The sequence below is a fragment of the Bufo gargarizans genome, chromosome 7 (assembly GCF_014858855.1).
Source record: "Bufo gargarizans isolate SCDJY-AF-19 chromosome 7, ASM1485885v1, whole genome shotgun sequence".
Taxonomy (NCBI): domain Eukaryota; kingdom Metazoa; phylum Chordata; class Amphibia; order Anura; family Bufonidae; genus Bufo; species Bufo gargarizans.
The window spans coordinates 71,933,153-71,953,971 of record NC_058086.1 but is presented as its reverse complement, the minus strand read 5'-3'; the positions used below and the strand labels follow the sequence as shown (position 1 = coordinate 71,953,971).

The window sequence follows — 20,819 nt, the reverse complement described above, 5'->3', positions numbered from 1 at the left end:
GACTGTTTATTGTTTCATTTTATATGAACCCTTAAAAACTACAGTTCGTCCCACAAAAAACAAGCTCTCATATTGGTACACAAAAACTATTTAAAAAAAGATATTGCTGTCAGAATATGGCGATGCAGAGGAAAAGTTTTTTTCAAAGACTTATTTTTTTTAAAGTACAGTAGTAAAACATAATAAACTATATAAATTTGGTATTGCTGTAACCGCACTGACCCGCAGAATAAGGTCTTCACATAACATCGTAAAAACAAAACCCCAAAAACCTTGGCAGAATTTCATTTTTTTCCCCCAATTTTATTGCACCCAAAAAAAAATTCCCCCCATTTTCCAATACAAGCTATGGTAAATAAAATGGTGCCATTAAAAAATATATAGAAATTATGGCTCTTGGGAGGCCGGGAATGAAAAACAAAAATGAAAAAAAATAAAAGACAATAGAAAGGGTTAAAGGGGTTTTAACTAGTATATGCCACAAATGTCAGGTAGATGAGGGTCCCACCTCTGGGATCTCCTAGATGTCCAGAATGGGCCCCCGAAGTGAAGGAAGAGCAGGTGTGCGCGAACGGCCACCCTCCACACGCTGCTGGCTCGGCTATTTCCGACAGTCCCATAGCAGTAAATAGAGTGGTGGTCCTGCTTGCACCCGTTCCTATTTCCACAAGGGAGTATCCAAAGTTAATGACAGTGCATTGTACCAACCAAAGGGCCCCACAACAGTGTGGCAGACTCAGAAACCCACATAACACCATGTCAGCTAGCAATGCCATGTATACACTGTGCCAGCCTAGGGAGCCCCCATAACTCTGTAACAGCCACAAATATACATAAGACTATGCCCACTTAAAGGGGTTTTCTCACTTCAGCAAGTGGCATTTATCATGTAGAGAAAATTAATACAAGGCACTTACTAAAGTATTGTGATTGTCCATATTACCACCTTTGCTGGCTGGATTTATTTTTCCATCACATTATACACTGCTCGTTTCCAAGGGCTACGACCACCCTGCAATCCAGCAGCAGCGGTCATGTTGGTACACTATAGGAACAGTCATCTCTGGTGGCCAGGAACATGGGAGCGTGTATAGGCTGGTTCTTTTTTCTATAGTGTACAAGCACGAGCACCGCTGATGGATTGCAGGGTGGTTCTAACTATAGAAACGAGAAGTGTATAATGTGATGGAAAAATGAATCCAGCCAGCAAAGGAAGCAATATGGACAATCACAATACATTAGTAAGTGCCTTGTATTAACTTTCTCTACATGATAAATGCCACTTGCTGAAGTGAGACAACCCCTTTAAGAGCCTCCATAACACCGTGCCAACCTCTAGAATCTTCATAACGCTATACCAGCCTATGGAGCCTAAACAATACTGTGCCAGTCCAGGGAACCCTCATAACACTGTGACAGCCTATGGAGCCTAAACAACGGGGCGCCCGCCCGGGGAGCCTAAATAACGGAGCGCCAGCAAAGGGAGCCTAAATAAGGGGGCGCCAGCAAAGGGAGCCTAAATAACGGGGCGCCAGCAAAGGGAGCCTAAATAACGGGGCGCCAGCAAAGGGAGCCTAAATAACGGGGCGCCAGCAAAGGGAGCCTAAATAACGGGGCGCCCGCCCAGGGAGCCTAAATAACGGGGCGCCCGCCCAGGGAGCCTAAATAACGGGGCGCCAGCAAAGGGAGCCTAAATAACGGGGCGCCCGCCCAGGGAGCCTAAATAACGGGGCGCCAGCAAAGGGAGCCTAAATAACGGGGCGCCAGCCCAGGGAGCCTAAATAACGGAACGCCAGCAAAGGGAGCCTAAACAACGGGGTGCCCGCCCAGGGAGCCTAAATAACGGGGCGCCCGCCCAGGGAGCCTAAATAACGGGGCGCCCGCCCAGGGAGCCTAATTAACGGGGCGCCAGCAAAGGGAGCCTAAATAACGGGGCGCCAGCCCAGGGAGCCTAAATAACGGGGTGCCAGCAAAGAGAGCCTAAATAACGGGGTGCCCGCCCAGGGAGCCTAAATAACGGGGTGCCCGCCCAGGGAGCCTAAATAACGGGGTGCCCACCCAGGGAGCCTAAATAACAGGGTGCCCGCCCAGGGAGCCTAAATAACAGGGTGCCCGCCCAGGGAGCCTAAATAACAGGGTGCCCGCCCAGGGAGCCTAAATAACTGGGTGCCAGCAAAGGGAGCCTAAATAACGGGGCACCCGCCCAGGGAGCCTAAATAACAGGGCGCCAGCCCAGGGAGCCTAAATAACAGGGCGCCCGTCCAGGGAGCCTAAATAATGCAGTGCCAGCCTAGGCAGCCTAAATAATGCAGTGCCAGCCTAGGCAGCCTAAATAATGCAGTGCCAGCCTAGGCAGCCTAAATAATGCAGTGCCAGCCTTAGCAGCTTCCATAACACTATACCAGCCACTATTAACACTACTCTATAATACTGCATGACATTTCCATCACGTATTACTACGGACCCGTGCTCCCCTAGGAGTCAGCCAACCCCCCCAACCACAGCCGCACAATGTGTGAGGCAGCACGGCTGACACAGAGAAGGAGGCGCCGCTCATTACCAGTCTATAACGAGCGCAGTCACAGGACCCGGCTCATAGCAGCTGACAGCAGCCTGGACTCTGGGCTGCTTCCTGGTGTACTGCTGTCACATGACCTGCAGCCGTCAGCTGACAACGGAAGCACGAGTGGGACAAAGAGCTAATGACCTGTGCCGCTGTGCGTTGAGTGCGCGTATTTTCCCACGTGACACATGGATTTTGCTGCTCACCCAATCAACACCTGGGTCATTGGTGACAGGGTGAAAATTGAAACTGCTGTGAAAGCGCTCCCCCTACTGGCGGCTGGAATTATTGGTATTGTCAGTTATAGGACAGATGATCTGAATTGGTACCCTACATTTTTCTTTTTTTCTGAACAGTTTATTCAAAAATCATAAACTTGGCCAACATTTTTTACAGTAAAATTGAAAAACAATAACTATAAATTACCTGTAAAGATTCAAAGCAATAAATTTCTGTAGGTCAGATACTAATACAGAGCACGTCACCAGCATTATATTGGTGCCCGGACCTGCGACGCTGAGCATACTTACCTGGTCCCAGACGCCGGTTTCCTCCCAGATCGCTCCACGGCCGTCTTCGCATCTCACCTATCTGCAGAAAACAACATCTGTCGACAGTGTGGGGATGGGGGTTGGGTGTAGCCAATAGCAGGCTGTGGAGGTGACCTGCCCACTTGTGCCACGTGTCGCGGGTCCGGGCATTGTAAGGGGTGGTATCCAGTCTTGTATAACCTCTTTCAAGGGGTTCTCCAGGAATTAAGCAAATGAAAATACTTAGAGGGATTGTCTCATCATAGACAATGGTGGCATATCACTAGATATGCCCCCATTGTCTTATAGGCGCAGGTTCCAGCGGAACCCACACCTATATCGGGAAGGGAACCCCGCAAGGTGGTGGGTGGAGGACACCACCAATCCGGCTCCCATAGAAGTTAATGGGAGCGTACCGTGCATGACCGGCCACCGCTCCCATTCACTTCTATGGGCTCAACGTAAATAGCCGAGCCAGCGCTCGGCTATTTTCGCTGGCCCCATAGAAAATGAATGGAGGGCGGCTGCGCATGCGCAGTGCTCCCTACTTCACTTTTGTAGGCTCTGTCCTCTATATAGGTGAGCGTGACCCACACCTATAAGACAGTGGGGGCATATCCTAGCGATATTCTCCCATTGTCTATGATGAGACAGCCCCTTTAAATATTACTTTATTATAAATATATTCCCAAATACCTTTCATTAGTTAGAATGGGGTTTTGTGTCTGGAGACCAATCATTAGGGGAAATAAAATGGCCGCCATCCTATAAGTACACACAGAACCTGTCCTAATCACACAGCAGAACAACTTACTTCACAACACTGAGCGAAAGAGCTGCCTCATCCTCCTCTCCTACATGTCAGGGATTATGGTCCTGAATACCACTTATAAGATTTTCAGCTGAATCTCTGTGGGAATGGAGTTCATGAGGAGACATGAAGTACAGAGAGGAGGTGGCGTGTGGAAATGAGCAGCAGCATTTGTATGAAGTCTCCATTACCACAGTCTGTCCGTCCTCTCTGTATTTCATATCTCTTCATGGACTCCATTCCTACAGAGATTCAACTGAAGTTCTTATCAGCTGTATTCAGGATCATAATCCCTGACAACTAACGCTACTTTCACACTAGAGTTTTTGCTGGATCCGTCATGGATCAGCAAAAACGCTTCAGTTACTGATAATACAACCATCTCCACCTGTTATGAACAGATCCGGTTGTATTATCTTTAACATAGTCAAGACGGATCCGTCATGAACGCCATTGAAAGTCAATAGGGGACAGATCCATTTTCTATTGTGTCAGAAAAAACTGATCCATCCCCATTGACTTACATTGTGTGTCAGGACAGATCCGTCTTGCTCCACACCACATGGCGGACAGAAAAACGCTTTTTGCAGCATTATTCTGTCTGCGATGGGAACACAACCAAACGGAACGAAATGCATTCTGGTGCACTCCGTTTCGTTCAGTTCAGTTTTGTCCCCATTGACAATGAATGGTGACAAAACGGAAGCATTTACCCCCGCTATTGATATCCTATGACGGATCTCAATAGCGGAAAGGGAAAGCGCAGATGTGAAAGTAGCCAAAGAGAGGAGGATGAGGCAGCTTTTTACCTCAGTGTTCTGAAGTAACTTGTCCTTCTGTGTGATTAGCACAGGTTTTGTGTGTACTAATAGGACGGCGGCCATTTTATTTCTCCTGATGAATGCTCCATAGACAAAATGAGCCATTATGACTAATAAAAGGTATTTGGGAATATATTTATAATAAAGCAATATTTAAGTATTTTCATTTCTTTAATTCCCGGTAAACCCCTTTAAGGGCTCAGCATTTGTCATGCAACATCTTTTGTAAAAATTGTCAATGGTGTCGCAATTGGATTTTTGTGTCGCTGCGCAGTGGTCTGCAAAATATGTATATTGGCCGTGTGCATTCCGCATTTTGCAGAACAGTTGGCCCCTAATATATAACATTTTATGTTGCTGAGTTGAATGTAGTGATTATTTAAAGCACATTTCTTTATGCACTGTGTATACCTAATAGCAGGGGCGTTGCTAGATTAAAACATTCGGGGCCTGGGCCCCTGATGTTTTGTCCCAGGCCGCGAATGTCCTGCCTGCCAGCTAGATACAACTGTATTGCCATCCTCAGGACGGCAATACAATTGAATCTAATGCCCTGCAAGAGCTGAAGGACCTGTGATGACATCACAGTCCATGTGATCAGTTCTTAATGCAGTAGCTGAAAAGGACCTGCAAAGATGTCACCATCATGTGACCAGTGCAGGAGAGGACAGCTCAGCAGTAAAGAGAAGTCCTGGGAAGAAGCTGTGGTGAGGTCTGCTACATGAGGCGAGGTAAGTGAAGGGGTAGATTACTCAGTGTGAGAGGCAGAGCAATGTTGGGAGTTGTAGTTATTTAACTGGGACTGTATGTTATGGCTGAAGGGAGGGAAGTTATTTACATGGGACAGTGGGGTGGAGTGATGTTATTTAGATGGGACTGAATGTTGAGGGGTAATGTTATTTACATGGGACTGCATGTTGGAGGTGGCTGCGAAGGGGGTGATTTTATTTTCATGGGAATGTATGTTGAAGGTGTCTGGGGCAGGGAGTGATGTTATTTACATGGGACAGAATATTAAGGGGATGATGTTCTTTACATGGGACTGTATGTTGAAGGCGACCGGGGAGGGGGTGATGTTATTTATGTGGAACTGTATATTGGAGGGGGCAGTGCCCCATTCATTTCTATGGGGCTGCGCGATGTGCTGCCCGGATCCGGAAATGCGAACCTGCACTTCCGGGTCCGCAATTCAAATCCCGAAAAAAATAGAACATGTCCTATTCTTGTCCGCAATTGCGGACAAGAATAGTAATTTCCTATTAAGTACCGGCAATGTGCGGTCCGCAAAATGAGGAACGCACATTGCCGGTGTCCGTGTTTTGCGGATCTGAAAAACGCACACGGATGTGTGAATGGAGCTTAACACTGGCAGACCTGGTTAGGTTACCAAGGTGATGAACGTAGTTTTGGAGTCTTAGCAGAGCTGAGCTTCAGACAAGGCGTATCTTTGCACTTTACTAAAACTAAGCCAGAGTCCAGAGAACCCTTCTCTCAGACTATAGCTACCAGAGAAGATCCTTCATCACCAAAGTGCCCCTGAAGGAATGCGACCACCCGTCATAGAAGGTCCAGAACCATCAAGACTGTGCAAAATACCATCAGTAAGGTACCGCTTGTTACTGGCAAGAGACTTTACTGCTGTGTAAAGATTTAATTGCCTCTGGCACCCCCCACACTTTGGGACGTACTGGCCATCCGGATCTAAATTCTGCACTTCTCAGCCCAGGAATTGCAGAAGGAGTTAAAATGCACACAGATGATCCTTCTTTTTTCCGCATCCGTATGTCCGTTCCACAAAAGGATAGTACTTGGCTGCAAAATGAGGACCATGGACCCACTGAAGTTAATGGGTCTTGTGGGGATTCGCACTGGTAGGCAGATTAGCGGACGCAGTACAGAGGCAAAAACAAAGTCTTTGGCTTCCACAGTTCAGTGTTTATTCACACATAAACAAAATGACAGTTTGCCGTCTTGGTGTTCATTCACACCATGGCAAGTCCACAGAACAAAAAGCATTCACCTTGTCACCGGTTTTGGCAGTAGCAGTCCCCAACAGGCTTTAGGGCCTGCTTCCCAGCAATACGGCTCTCAGCCCTTTAGTACGGCACACAAGATGCAGATCCCAAACCACAGAGATTCCACAGATATTCACTGTGAAAATGGAGGATAATCTACACCCAGCTGAGACTGATGGCTGGGTTTTATATCCCTAGCCAAAACTTGGGCTGGAACGTGGGGAACAGCCACCCACACTGCACTTTGGCTGCTCCCAGTAAGAGACAGCCCGGATCGGCTTTACAGCCACACTAAATAACCAATAGTGTCAGTCAGCACTAGCTGCCGCTGACACTTAAAATTACTGTCTCTTACCTCACACCTTACCTCAATGACGGCCCCTTGCGCTATCCTACATACCTCCCCCCTTTGTTCAACCCTGAGGGGGTGAACACCCGCCGGGTAGTGTACCCGGGACAGGGCATCTGCATTTCCCTGTAACCTGCCTGCCCTATTTTCCACAGAAAGCTTAAAGTTCTGTAGAGACAAAAACCACCTGGTGAGCCGATCATTCCTCTCTTTGGCTTGGCTCATCCACTTGATCGGGAATTGATCGGTCACCAGACGGAACGTTCTCCCCAACAGATAATAGCGGAGAGACTCGAGTGCCCACTTGATGGCCAGGCACTATCTCTCCACTATACTGTACCTAGTCTCGGCTGGGGTAGGTTTGCGGCTCACTGACTTGCATCCCTTCAAAAGGCCTGTCAATGGTGCAGTGACAGTAGCAAAGTGGGGGACAAACCTCATATAGTACCCCACCATTCCCAGGAACGACTTTACTTGCCGAGTAGTGACCAGTCGTGGCCAATTCCGAATTTCCGCAATTTTGTTTACCTGAGGTTTAATAATTCTGCGCCCAATTACATACCCCAGGTACTTGGTCTCTTCTAACCCTATTGCGCACTTTTTTGGGTTAGCGGTTAAAACAGCCTTTCTAAGGGAGTCCACTATAGCCTGTACTTTAGGTAGGTGACTTTTCCAGTCGGTGCTGTGGATAACGATATCGTCCAGGTACGCCGAAGCGTACCGACGTTGTGGATGGCGTACAATGTCCATTAGCCTTTGAAACGTGGTGGGAGCGCCATGTAACCCAAAGGGTAATACCTTGTACTGATACAGCCCCTCTGGCATGATAAAAGGCGTTTTTTCCTTGGCAGCCTCCGTCAACGGTACCTGCCAGTACCCTTAGGTAAGGTCCAACACAGAAAAATACCGGGTTTGGCCTAACTTTTCAATAGGCTCATCTACTCGGGGCATGGGATATGCGTCAAACTTGGACACCTCATTCAGTTTGCGGAAGTTGTTATAGAATAGCAATGTCCCATCTGGCTTGGGTATTAAGACTATCGGACTGGCCCATTCACTTTTTGACTCCTCGATGACACCTAGCTGTATCATTAGCTGCACTTGTCGCCGAGCCTCGGGTACCCGGTATGGTTTTAACCAGACTTTTGCCTGAGGCTCAGTGATAGTGTCATGTCGGATTATGGAAGTGCGTCTAGGAAGGTCCGAGAACACATCAGTGTTCCGACTAACGAACTCCCTGGCTTCTTGAGCCTGTTTAGAGGAGAGGCTGTCAGCAATTTTCACTGTGGCAGCCGCTTCCCTTGCTTCAGACAGAGGGACTAAATTCTCTTCCCCTAGAAACCCTGGACGTGGGCTGTCTTCCGTACAGGTTTCCCTATCTTTCCAGGGTTTGAGTAGATTCACATGATACATCTGCTCTTGCTTTCACCTCCCCAGCTAATGTACCTTGTAATCTACCTCTCTAATTTTTTTCAAGTACCTTGTAGGGCCCCTGCCACTTAGCTAGGAACTTACTGTCTACAGTGGGCACCAGAACCAATACCTGATCACCCGGGTTAAAGTTCCAGACCCGAGCCTGCCAATTATAGACCCTACTCTGGGCTCGCTGCTCTGCCTCCATATGCTCCCTAACCAGATGTAACACTGTTTCCATCCGTCCTTGCATCTGGGTGACATACTCAACAACACTTTTGTGCAGTGTGGGTTGTTGTTCCCACAGCTCTTTGGCCACGTCCAACAGACCGTGAGGGTGTCTGCCGTACAGCAGTTCAAAGGGTGAGACCCCAGTAGAGGCTTGGGGTACCTCTCACACTGCAAACATGAGATAGGGCAGAAGAAGGTCCCAGTCCCTCCCATCCTTAGACACCGCTTTTTTTAGCATTTTTTTATGTTTGAATAAACTTTTCCACCAGGCCGTCCGTTTGCAGGTGATAGACGGACGTCCGCAACTGTTTAATGTGGAGCAACTTACAGAGTTCTCTTATGACCTTGGACATAAAAGGGGTCCCTTGGTCAGTCAAAACCTCTTTAGGCAGACCCACTCAAGAAAACATCTCCATTAACTCCTTAGCTATGAGTTTGGCTGATGTATGACGCAGTGGCACCTCCTCCGGGTACCGAGTGGCGTAGTAAAGCACGACCAAGATGTGTTGGTGCCCTCTAGCGGACTTCGGTACTGGGCCTATGAGATCCAAAGCGATCTGCTTGAATGGAACCTCAATAATCGGGAGAGGGACCAGGGGACTACAGAAATGTGGCTGGGGGCTGGTTACCTGGCAGGTTGGGCAAGACTTACAATACTCTTCCACCTCTCTGAACACACTGGGCCAGTAGAACCGCTGTAGAATCCAGTCCTTCGTTTTCTGCTGGCCCAGGTGTCCCCCAAGAACATGTTGGTGGGCTAACTCCAACACGAGCTTGCGATACGCCTTAGGCACCACGAGCTGTTCAATATGTTCACCCCGTAGTTGATTTATCCGGTACAGCATCTCTTGTTGAACCACAAAACGGGGGAACATAGACTCGGCTCTCGGTTGTTGCGGCTCACCCTCAACTATTACCCCATTTTCCCAGGCTCGAGACAGAGTCGGGTTCTGGTGCTGTGCTGTACCAAAATTATCCCTAAAGACATTGAGGTATGCCAGCTCAGGACCCAGCGGCAAGTCCTCTACGTCTCCCACCATCACACTTAGCGGGGTTGTCTCCCCCTCTTCCACCAAAGTGGCGGTCACCCCTACTGCTGGCCCTTCTGACTCAGGTTCCCAGGGTTCTGGTCTCCCCCTGAGCCGGGCCACTCTGCTATGGTTAGATCTGTCTCCTGGGTATCGGTAACTTTCATATCCGGCCATAATGCCGGGAAACCGGGGAAGTCTCTCCCAATTATTAACTCATACGATAACTTTGTGGCGACAGCCATCTCATGCATCCACCTGCCGGCCACCATTGACAGAGAGACCAGGGCGGTGGGATAGTCCTTTAAGTCCCCATGAATGCAGACAACACAGACTTTTCAGCCAGTATACTCGGCGGGCCGCACCAGTGCAGCTCTTATCAGGGACACAAAGCTCCCTGAATCCAGCAGTGCCACTACCAGAGTGTCCCCCACTTCCACCTGGCACAGGTGACTATTGTCTACAGTCTCAGAGGTACCTGTGGCACACAGCTTCCTGGCATACAATGAGTGGCGGTAGCCATAATTGGTATCCATTGGTTCACCCTGATGGGGATAGTCGGCTCTTATGTGTCCAGGCGCATGACACCGCCAGCAGACCACCGGTGCTGGGTCTGCAGGGGGTATGTCACAGGCGGGTTTGGCTGGCATCAGACGCCGGGTTTGGAGTGGAGATTTCCGGGGTTTGACTGGCCCCCTCCCAAAAGAACCCCCCTGCAGATTTCTGGTGGCCTCGTAGCGCTCCACCAAGTCGACCATCTCCAAGGCATTATCAGGAAATGGGTGTGGTCTAAAATGGCACCAAAATTCAGGTGTCTCAAAGTAAGCCAACTAATAGTTGATATGGAGTCAGAGAAAAATGTCTGTCTCTGAACTAGATTTATCTTCGAGTCTGAACTGCTGTTATAAATTTGGTGCAGGTCTGGACAGCCTGACTACACGTGGCCATGCACATTAGTTAGAAGGTGGTTGATAGATGAACAGCAGTCAAACAAACAATTAAAGTTAGGTACAGAAATATTTGGACAGTGACACAATTTTCATGATTTGGGTTCATGCCACCACACTAGATTTGAAATAAAACAACTGAGATGCAATTGAAGTGTAGACTTTCAGGTTTAATTCAACGAGTTGAACAAAAAAATCCTGTGAAGCGTTTAGGAATTGCAACCATTTTTCTACAAAGCCTCCTCATTTCAGGGACTTAAAAGTGATTGGACATCTTAACATTACCATCAATAAAATGTTCATCTTAAATACTTTGAAGACAATCCTTTGCAGACAATGACTGCCTGAAGTCTGAAACCCATGGACATCACCAACCCCTGGGTTTCCTCCTTCGTGATGCTTTGCCAGGCCTTTACTGCAGTTGTCTTCAGTTGTTGCTTGTTTCTGGGTATTTCTGCCTTAAGTTTTGTTTTAAGTAAGTGAAATGCATGCTCGATCGGGTTGAAATCTGGTGATTGAGGCCTCATGCACACGACCGTTGTGTGCATCCGTGGCCGTTGTGCCGTTTTCCGTTTTTTTTCGTGGACCCATTGACTTTTAATGGGTCCGTGGAAAAATCGGAAAATGCACCGTTTTGCAGCTGCATCCGTGATCCGTGTTTCCTGGCCTTGAAAAAAATAGGACCTGTCCTATTTTTTTCACGGCCAACAATTCACGGACCCATTCAAGTCAATGGGTCCGTGAAAAAACACGGATGCACACAAGATTGTCATCCGCGTCCGTGATCCGTGTCCGTGATCCGTGTCCGTTTTTTCCTATCATTTCAATGGCAAACTTGACTTAGATTTTTTTTTCATTTTTTTATGTCCATGGATCCTCCAAAAAACAATGAAGACCCACGGACTAAAAAACGGTCACAGATCACGGACCTACGAACCCCGTTTTTGCGGACCTTAAAAAAAAACTGTCATGTGCATGAGGCCTGACTCGGCTATTGTAGAATATTCCACTTCTTTGCCTTAAAAAACTCCTTGGTTGCTTGGGTCATTGTCCATCTGTACTGTCAAGCGCCGTCCAATCAACCTTGCTGTATTTGGTTGAATCTGAGCAAAAAGTATATCCCTGTACACTTCAGAATTCATCAGGCTGCTTCTGTCTCTAGTCACCAGTAAACACTAGTGACCCAGTGCCACTGGAAGCCATGCATGTCAATGCCATCACACTTCCTCCACCATGTTTCACAGAGGATGTGGTGTGCTTTGGATCATGAGCTGATCCAAGTCTTTTCCATAATTTGTTCTTCCTATCATTCTGGTACAGGTTGGTCTTAGTTTCATCTGTCCAAAGAATGCTCTTTTAGAACTGGGCTGTCTTCTTTAGATGTTTTTGGAAAAGTCTATTCTGACCTTTCTATCTTGTTGTGAACCCTCTGTATTTGCCCTCATGAAGTTTTCTCTTTATAGTAAACTTACATACTGATACAACTGCTTCCTGGAGAGAATTCTTTACTTGAGTGGATGTTGTGAAGGAGTTTTTCTTCACCATGGAAAGGATTCTGCAATCATACACCACTGTTGTCTTCCATGGATGTCCAGGCCTTTTTGAGTTCCCAAGCTCACCAGTGCGCTTTTTTTTTTTTTACCAGAATGTACCAATCTGTTGATTTGGCCACTACTAAAATTTCTGCTATCTCTCTGATGGATTTCTTTTTTTTTCCAGCCTAATGATGGTCTGTTTCACTTATATCACAGCAACAGCTTCCAAAGGCAAATGCCACACCTGGAATCAACTCCAGACCTTTTACCTGCTTACTGGCATGAGCGGGGAAGAAGTCGCAGATTCATAAAAGATGTTCGTAAATGGCCCCCACTGTCTGTATATATAAAGGGAAAGATGAGCGGCAGCTCAGAGCTGTGTAAGAAACAGTCATGTAATGTCTCTAAGTTTCATTATCCTGGTAAACTGTGTTAAAATTTAATGTATAATGCTATTTCAGTAATACAGATAAATGTAAATGCCTGCAGTATTTGTTTGGTCAGTAGATGGCAGCATAGGACCAATTTGCATTGAAGTTTACCATAGAGAAAATGTATTAATGTGATACTGGCTCTTTAAGGCAGCAGTTAAGTGTTGAAGTGATACGCCCCTTATGATGTCAGCCTGCCTCAGTGTGAGCAGGAAGAAAGAGGAAGAAAGACTGGAACTATAACGGCTGCCATGTTGGCAAGATAGAAAACAAGTTCTGTGCTGTGTAAGACGTGTGTGGAGATACTAAAGGACTTTCCTGTGCAGCCAAGCTGTATGAACTTCAGTCTAGAGACGGATGGAGTATAAAGGAACCGTGCATTTAGTGAAGCCAAGTTAAAAAGGACTGTGTGCAGCAACTAACCTGTGGAGCCGGCATCTTGCTGAGTGGATTGCCCCAAACAGTAAAGAGACTCACAGTGCTGTCGAGGTACCGGACAGTAACTGTAATAATCCTGGATTATATTCAACTGGTTTTCCGGCCTGCTGAGGAGGACTTCTTTGTTGCGGATCCTGCGCTGGTTAAAGGAAAAGGACGACATCGGGCCCCACCGTGCACTTCCACAAACTGTAAGAGGTCCACTTGGACCACTGGGATAAGGGGGGTGCGCACCCGCTTGAAAGTTAGGGTCAGTTAGGGATAGTTCCTGGGACTGTTAGTTCTTAGTGTCCGCACTGCGAATACGGACACAGCAAAGGTGAAAATTGTTGCAGTATCTGACTTGTATTGTTTATACTGTTTTGAATATTTTGCTTGTCTTTATCTCTGTAACTTCACTGTTAACCTGCTTTTATTAATTTATAGTAAATGCAATTTTCTTAATCTTGACCTCTGCGTACGCACTCTTTTCTGGTTGCGGAGTCAAACCACCTGCCTTGCTCTCGGTTCACAAATGAAACTTACAATGGCTAAAGTTAACAGTGAGAATTACCAGCTATGGAAATTTAAAGTGGAAATGCTACTGTCCAGAGATGACTTGTGGGAGGTTATTACTACAGACAGACCAGAGATCAATTATCAGGAATGGGACAAGAAAAAAAGACAAGTATGGTGTCACGTTCAGGTGAGGGAGGGAAACACCACACCGAACATAGGAGGGAAAGGGGTGAGGGAATAAGGCCTGGAAACTAGGGAAAGGAGATAGACACCTCCTATAAAACCCTAATCAAAGTCCTGACTAACTACCAGTATGAACAGACCCCAGAGGTAGGTGAGTTCATACACAGGAATACCTAGTGTCCTAACTCACGCTATAGGACCCTGGTACTAATGTCAGGACTGAGACAGGAGTCTCCCTAAGGCCTTAATACAAATGATAGGGAAATGCAACACACAAAATAACCCAAACAAAATACAAAAGGGAAAGAAAACACCTAACTTCAAGTGGCTATGGCAGCACCAGGAACTCAGCCAAGATCCACTCACCAGCTATCCACAACTCCAACAGATGCTATAAACCGTATAGCATAGTTGGAGAAACAACAATAAATAGAGAATGTTAAATGATCATAATAGCCACACCTGGGGAAAGAAAGTGTGGCAAGCACCAGAAACAACACAGACGTCATTTGATCCAAATGGAAAACCTGTCAGATCAAACCACGTGTTTCCAGTCTCCGCGATCTTCTGCCACCTGTCGCGGGAACGTCCGTGACACATGGTTTATATAGTGCACTGATCAATGAGCTTGAGAGAAGACCTGAGATAGATCTGACACTGGAATTTTTGAAAAACAGGTTCATAGATGAATATTAATGAAGAAAGAAAGTCACGTAGGACTCCACAAAAGGTGACAGTGGAATAGCTCTTAAAGCTACAGAAATATTACAAAAGGAAACAAGCTACATCCTAAAGGGACTACATCGGAATCAGGATTATTAACCCCAACTTACCCATACTAAACTATTTTGGTGCATCACAATACATTAGAACATTACATAACATTATGCAACAACAAAAAAACTACCGTATTTTTCGCCGTATAAGACGCACTTTTTCTCCCCCCAAAATGGGGGGAAAATGCCCCTGCGTCTTATACGGCGAATGCTGTCAGTTTTACATCGCAAGCTGCGATGTAAAGCGAGCGGGGACTCGGGGAGGGACTGGGAGGTGGAGCTGGGGCCGGAAATAGCGGCGGGGCGGTGCAGTCACTGTACTATAACCCCGCCCCGCCGCTCCGGTATACTAATATAAAATGTCATATTTAATTAATAGTTATTAAATATGCCCCTTTATGCCTAAAAGTACCTTAAATCCTAAGCGCTTCAGTACAATGCAGGCCGGGCGGGCGGCAGCGTAACTCCCTGATGTCACGTGCCTGCGCCGCCTACTTTATGAATGAAGCAGGCGGCGCAGGCAAGTGACGTCAGTGAGTGACGCGCCGGCCGCCCGGCCTGCCTGCCGGCATTGTACTGAAGCGGTTAGGATTTAAGGTACTATTAGGAATAAAGAGGCATATTTAATAACTATTAATTGAATAAGACATATTATATTAGTATACTGGAGCGGCGGGGGATCTGTGGATGGCATAGTTATGGGCTGGGAGGGTCTGTGGATGACACATGTATAACAGTGCCATCCACAGATCCCCCCCCTGTAACAGTGCCAGCCACAGATCCCCCTGTAACAGTGCAAGCCACAGATCCCCCCATAACAGTGTCCGTCATCCACAGATCCCCCATAACAGTGTCTGTCATCCACAGATCCCCCCATAACAGTGTCCGTCATCCACAGTTCCCCCCATAACAGTGTCCGTCATCCACAGATCCCCCCATAACAGTGTCCGTCATCCACAGATCCCCCCATAACAGTGTCCGTCATCCACAGATCCCCCCCATAACAGTGTCCGTCATCCACAGATCCCCCCCATAACAGTGTCCGTCATCCACAGATCCCCAGTAATAGTGCCATCCACAGACCACCATTAGTTCCAAACCCACCAAACACACAGCACACCTTTTGGTTAAAAAAAAATTTTTTCTTATTTTCCTCCCGAAAAACCTAGGTGCGTCTTATAGGCCGGTGCGTCTTATACGGCGAAAAAGTATTTGCATGTGCCCTATTCTGAGGTACTCAATCTGCTCTACAAAACTTCCCTGAAATCCATTTCTGAAATTTGGCAAGTGTGAGAGCTAACAATATTACACTTCGCATCCAGTCCTTTTTCGTATATTTCACTTCTGTCATCAGTCGAACGTTTCCTAGTGAGTACAAATAACATTTCTAAATGAAATATGACTTGGAAAGCAAAAGAAAGATTCAAGAAAAATGACATTAATGATATTGATGCTGCTCTTAGAGCTACACAAGCCGGCATCTGTCTTCATGAGAAAGGAAAACGGCGCCCCATAATTGCTGTTACATCACAACTACCGATATATGGTATGTCCTGCAGTGAAACATGAAGCAACAGAGAAATATTTCTTTCTAGTTTTGAACATAGCTCATAATTGTTTTCTAACCAGCTATTCCTGCTACTTAAAGGGGTTGTCTCCTCATGGACAATGGGGGCATATCGCTAGGAGCATATTGTCTTATAGGTGTGGGTCCCATGGCTGGGACCCGCACGTATATTGAGAATGGAGCCCGGCAAGGTGGTGGCTGGAGGACTCCGGTCCAGCCACCACTAAGCCGGCTCCCCGTAGAAGTGAATGGGAGCGTACCAAGCATGCGCGGCCCCCGCTCCCATTCATTTCTATGGGGCCAACCCCCTGAAAGTGATAAGATGGTGACACAATTTCTGCACGCTACAAAAAGATTCATTAGCGAGCTAGAGAAGAAGAGGGACAATGCGGAAGTCCCAAGCTTAAGTGAGAAAGACCCCAAACCAGAACAGCAGTTTGCTGACTTGAAACAACAGTATCACACTATGTAGGATAAATTCCAGGAAACGTCCAGAATAATTGAGGAACAGATTAAAGAGCTTAGTACCAAAAGTAAAGACTCAAGTGACAGTCAGCCAAAACCTGAGCCAGTTACGCTTACCCAGAGACTACACCATGGTAGCTTGCCAGAGGTGACAATCAGAAAAGACTTCAAGATCACAGGCCAGATTGGAGAAAAAGAGCTGGATAAGCTGTCCTACACCAATCTAATGCACCAAATCGACCTGGGACTACAGAAAGGGTATTCTGAGACTAAGATTGTCGAAGCAGTGGTCAAAGCTATTAGTCCAGGTCTAAGTATGCTGGAGATGAAAAATGGACTGACTCTAGTGCAACAAGATTAGACAAATCTTGAAAAGTCACTACAAGGGGGAGAACGCCTCCGACCTGTACCAGCAACTCCTTAACATTTCCCAAAAGAGCAATGAAACTCCATAGAATTTCCTGTTGAGAGCGATTGAATTGAAAGATCGGTTGCTATTTGTCTCCCAAGGGGAAGGCTTGGATGAACATTTCGGGACTGAGCTGATACAGAAGAAATTTCTAAGATCAGTGGGTACTGGACTGAGAAATGACCACATCAACTTCCAACTAAAGCAGTATTTAGATGACCCTTCCATTCCAGATGAGGTGCTCATAGAGAAAATGAATAAAGCCACTAACATTGAGATGGAAAGGGAACAGAAGCAAAAGAAATCTCAGCATAGCAGTTCAACTAAAGGGAAATAATGTCAGTCTAACGTCTTACAGTGTCCTCAGGAACCAAGTATCCTGACGACAACTGCCAACACAACACCTTGGTCTCCATCACAGGCAAGTAGTCCAACGATTCAACAGCTGTCTAAGAGCAACTCTGAACTGGAAAAGCGGATGCTACAGATGCAAAAAGAGATGATAGAGATGAAGACACTTATCCAAGATTCGAGAACCCGACGAGACCATGAATTCCGAGGGCCTCAAGTAACAGGGGGTACGAGCAAAGTATGTTGTCAATCCTGTAAAAGGACCGGTCAGAGAAGTGCCTGCGATCATTGCTTCAACTGTGGACGATCTGGACATAGAGCAAGGGTATCACATACACATACCACATACGTTACGAAAAGGGAGAGAAAAGGGAAGGCCCTGTCCAAGGGAGAGGGAAAGATGGTGACCCCTAACTCACCTTGAAGCTGGCATCTGACTGCCCTGATGTCCCTAGACGGGTTTTTCACCCATACGCCGATCACGTGCCTAAACCATGGCTTTCCTTAAGATGAGCCCTAAGTAGTGAATAGGGCGGTGGGAACACTAGTCCACACCACTAACACCTAAGGAAAACACCAGGGAGAGGACAGACAATACTGACAAAACATATAATCTCAGGTGGGCGACAACAGCGGACAACAAAAGACCAACAGGGATCCGGAGGATAATGCTCTGGTACGACAACCAGGAATAACAGCTACACAGCTCCAGTGGGTCAGTATAGAAGTCCAGGCAGGAAGCTCTATATCTAGCAACCAGAGAAGTGGAAGAGGGAAATATAAGGAGGTTGGGAGTGCCGGACAAGAAACAGCTGAGGAGAAGAAGCTACGGATCCCTGAGTGAGACAAAAAGGATTGCAAGGCAAACACAGAAAGCTACTATTAAGTAACAGCGCGATCTTTCGACATCGAGTGCGCAGCCACCCGCTGCGACTTCCTGACCCCAGGTATAAGGCTCTTGACACCCTCGTGACAGTACCCCCCTTTCCACAAGGGGCCTCCGGACACTCAGGACCAGGTCACTCAGGATGAGAGGCATGAAAAGCCCGAACTAACCTGTTGGCGTTTCCCTCTGACGCTGGAACCCACATTCTTTCCTCGGGACCATAACCCCTCCAAAGCACCAGATATTGAAGAGAGTGGCGGACCCGACGAGAATCGACAATTTTGGATATTTGAAACTCTAGATTACCATCAACAATTACAGGAAGGGGTGGCAACGGTGACGGTTCTAGAGGTGGAACATACTTTTTGAGTAACGACTTATGGAAGACGTTGTGGATTTTAAGAGTTGGAGGTAGCTCTAGGCGAAAAGCCACAGGGTTAATGATGGCTACTATTTTGTAAGGACCAATGAACCTAGGACCCAGTTTCCAAGAGGGAACCTTTACCTTAATATTCCTAGTAGATAACCACACATAGTCATTCACCCCTAGGTCCGGACCTGGTGACCGTTTCTTATCAGCCATGCATTTATATTTATCTCCCATATTTTTCAAGTTAATTTTCTTTTTCTGCCATACAGATGAAAGAGATGACGAAAACGGTTCTTCTTCGGGAACCCCAGAAGACCCCCCCTCTTTGAAAGTACAGAATTGGGGATGAAAACCATATGCACCAAGAAATGGTGACTTGCCAGTAGATTCCTGACGGCTATTATTTATAGCAAACTCAGCTAATGGTAAATATGATGTCCACACCTCTTGGTTTTTAGACACAAAACACCTTAGGTATGTCTCAAGGTTTTGGTTGGTACACTCAGTCTGTCCATTCGACTGAGGATGGAAAGCTGAGGAAAAGTACAAGTGTTCCCCCAAACGGGAACAAAAAGCTTTCCAAAACTTAGAAATAAACTGGGTTCCCCGATCCGAAACAACATCGGAAGGAACCCCGTGAAGCTTCACGATTTCACTAATGAATACCTGAGCAAGAGTCTTAGCATTAGGTAGTGCGGGTAACGCAATAAAGTGTGCCATTTTGCTAAACCTGTCCACTACTAGTGATGGGCGGCAGGGGCAATATTCGAATTCGCGATATTTTGCGAATATTCGTATTCGAGATATTCGTTTTATTGCGAAAAATCTGTAATAAAGAAATCGCCTAATGCAAATTTTTATGCAAAAAAAAGGGGTTGGTCAAAAACAAGTATATAGCACTACACAATATACTGCTATATATTAGTTTTTAGAATGTTCGTCATTTTTTCCATCTGAACAAATGATTCCTCCCTGCGTAAAATGCTTGTGGGTCAATGAGTCATTGGCCCACAAGCAAGAAGCAGGGAGGAATCATGACTTTAGATGTTGAAAAAAGACGAATATTTTAAAAAACTAATATATAGCACTATAGTGAATATATTCGTTTTGACATTATTTTTGAATATTTCGTGCCCTGCTGCCTGGGGTTAATTGTGCGGATCAAAGAACCCTGTCAGTGCGCCCTAACCCCCCCCCCCCCTCACCAGTATTACAATCATTGGTGGCAGTGCACCCTCAATCCCCCCTCCCTCCCCAGTATTCATCATTGCTGGCTGTGCGCCCCCCCCCATCACTGGTGGTAGCGGCAGTTCCGATCGGAGTCCCAGCAGTGTAATGCTGGGGCTCTGATCGGTTACCATGGCAACCAGGACGCTACTGAAGTCCTGGCTGCCATGGTCAGTTAGTCAGCATTGTACTTACCTGCGCTGGGGCCACCGGGCGCTCCTTCTTCTCAAACTTAAAGGTCATACGCCGCACAGACCTGTGAGTTTGAGAAGAAGGAGCGCCCGGCAGCCCCAGAGCAGGTGAGTACAATGCTGACTAACTGACCATGCAGCCAGGACTTCAGTAGCATCTTGGTTGCCATGGTAACCGATCGGAGCCCCAGCATTACACTTCTTGGACTCCAATCGGAACTGCCGCTGCCACCAATGATGGGGGGGCGCACTGCCAGCAATGATTACTACTGGGGAGGGAGGGGGGATTGAGGGAGCACTGCCACCAATGATTAATAGGGGGGAGGGATTGTCAGCGCACTGCCAGCAATGATGTTTAATACGGAGGGGGGGGGGGGGGGTCCGCACTGGCCACCAATTATTGTAAAAGTGGTGAGGGGGGGTTAGGGCGCACTGCCCATGAATGATTTTAACCGCCTCCCAACCGCCTAACGCAGGGATGCGTCCTGCGGGCGGTCGGGTTGTTCCTCGTTAACGCATCGGCGCGTCATCTCGCGAGACGCGAGATGACACGCCAAGCCGGCCCGCACATGCGCAGTGCGGGCCGGTAAAAGTCACAGCAGAAGTTCGTCACCAGCCTGCCAGCCAATGATCTGCGCTGGCAGGCTGGTGACTTTAAAAAAATCGAATCACAAGCCATATAACTCATTATATTTATAAATATAATGTGTTAAATGGCTTCTGTGCTCTCTGCTGGTTCCTTTTCGTCGGTTGGTCCCAGCAGAGAGCACAGTTCACTATAAGT

At 47.0% G+C, this 20,819-nt stretch overlaps 1 protein-coding gene across 2 annotated transcripts in view; it reads right to left on the bottom strand.

Moving 5' to 3' along the window:
• The window catches only part of ATG7 (autophagy related 7), a 270,663-nt gene extending 267,999 nt beyond the window's left edge, over window positions 1–2,664 (bottom strand). Inside the window, exons 1-2 of one of the 2 annotated variants that reach the window (XM_044300564.1) lie at window positions 2,561–2,635; window positions 509–658 (exon numbers count right to left, since the gene is read on the bottom strand). The gene's annotated coding sequence lies outside the window, so the exon portion shown is untranslated. Of the gene's footprint in view, window positions 1–508; window positions 659–2,560 lie in introns of both variants that reach the window. The other variant, XM_044300563.1, reaches the window with a different exon arrangement.
• Window positions 2,665–20,819: the final 18,155 nt, after the last annotated feature.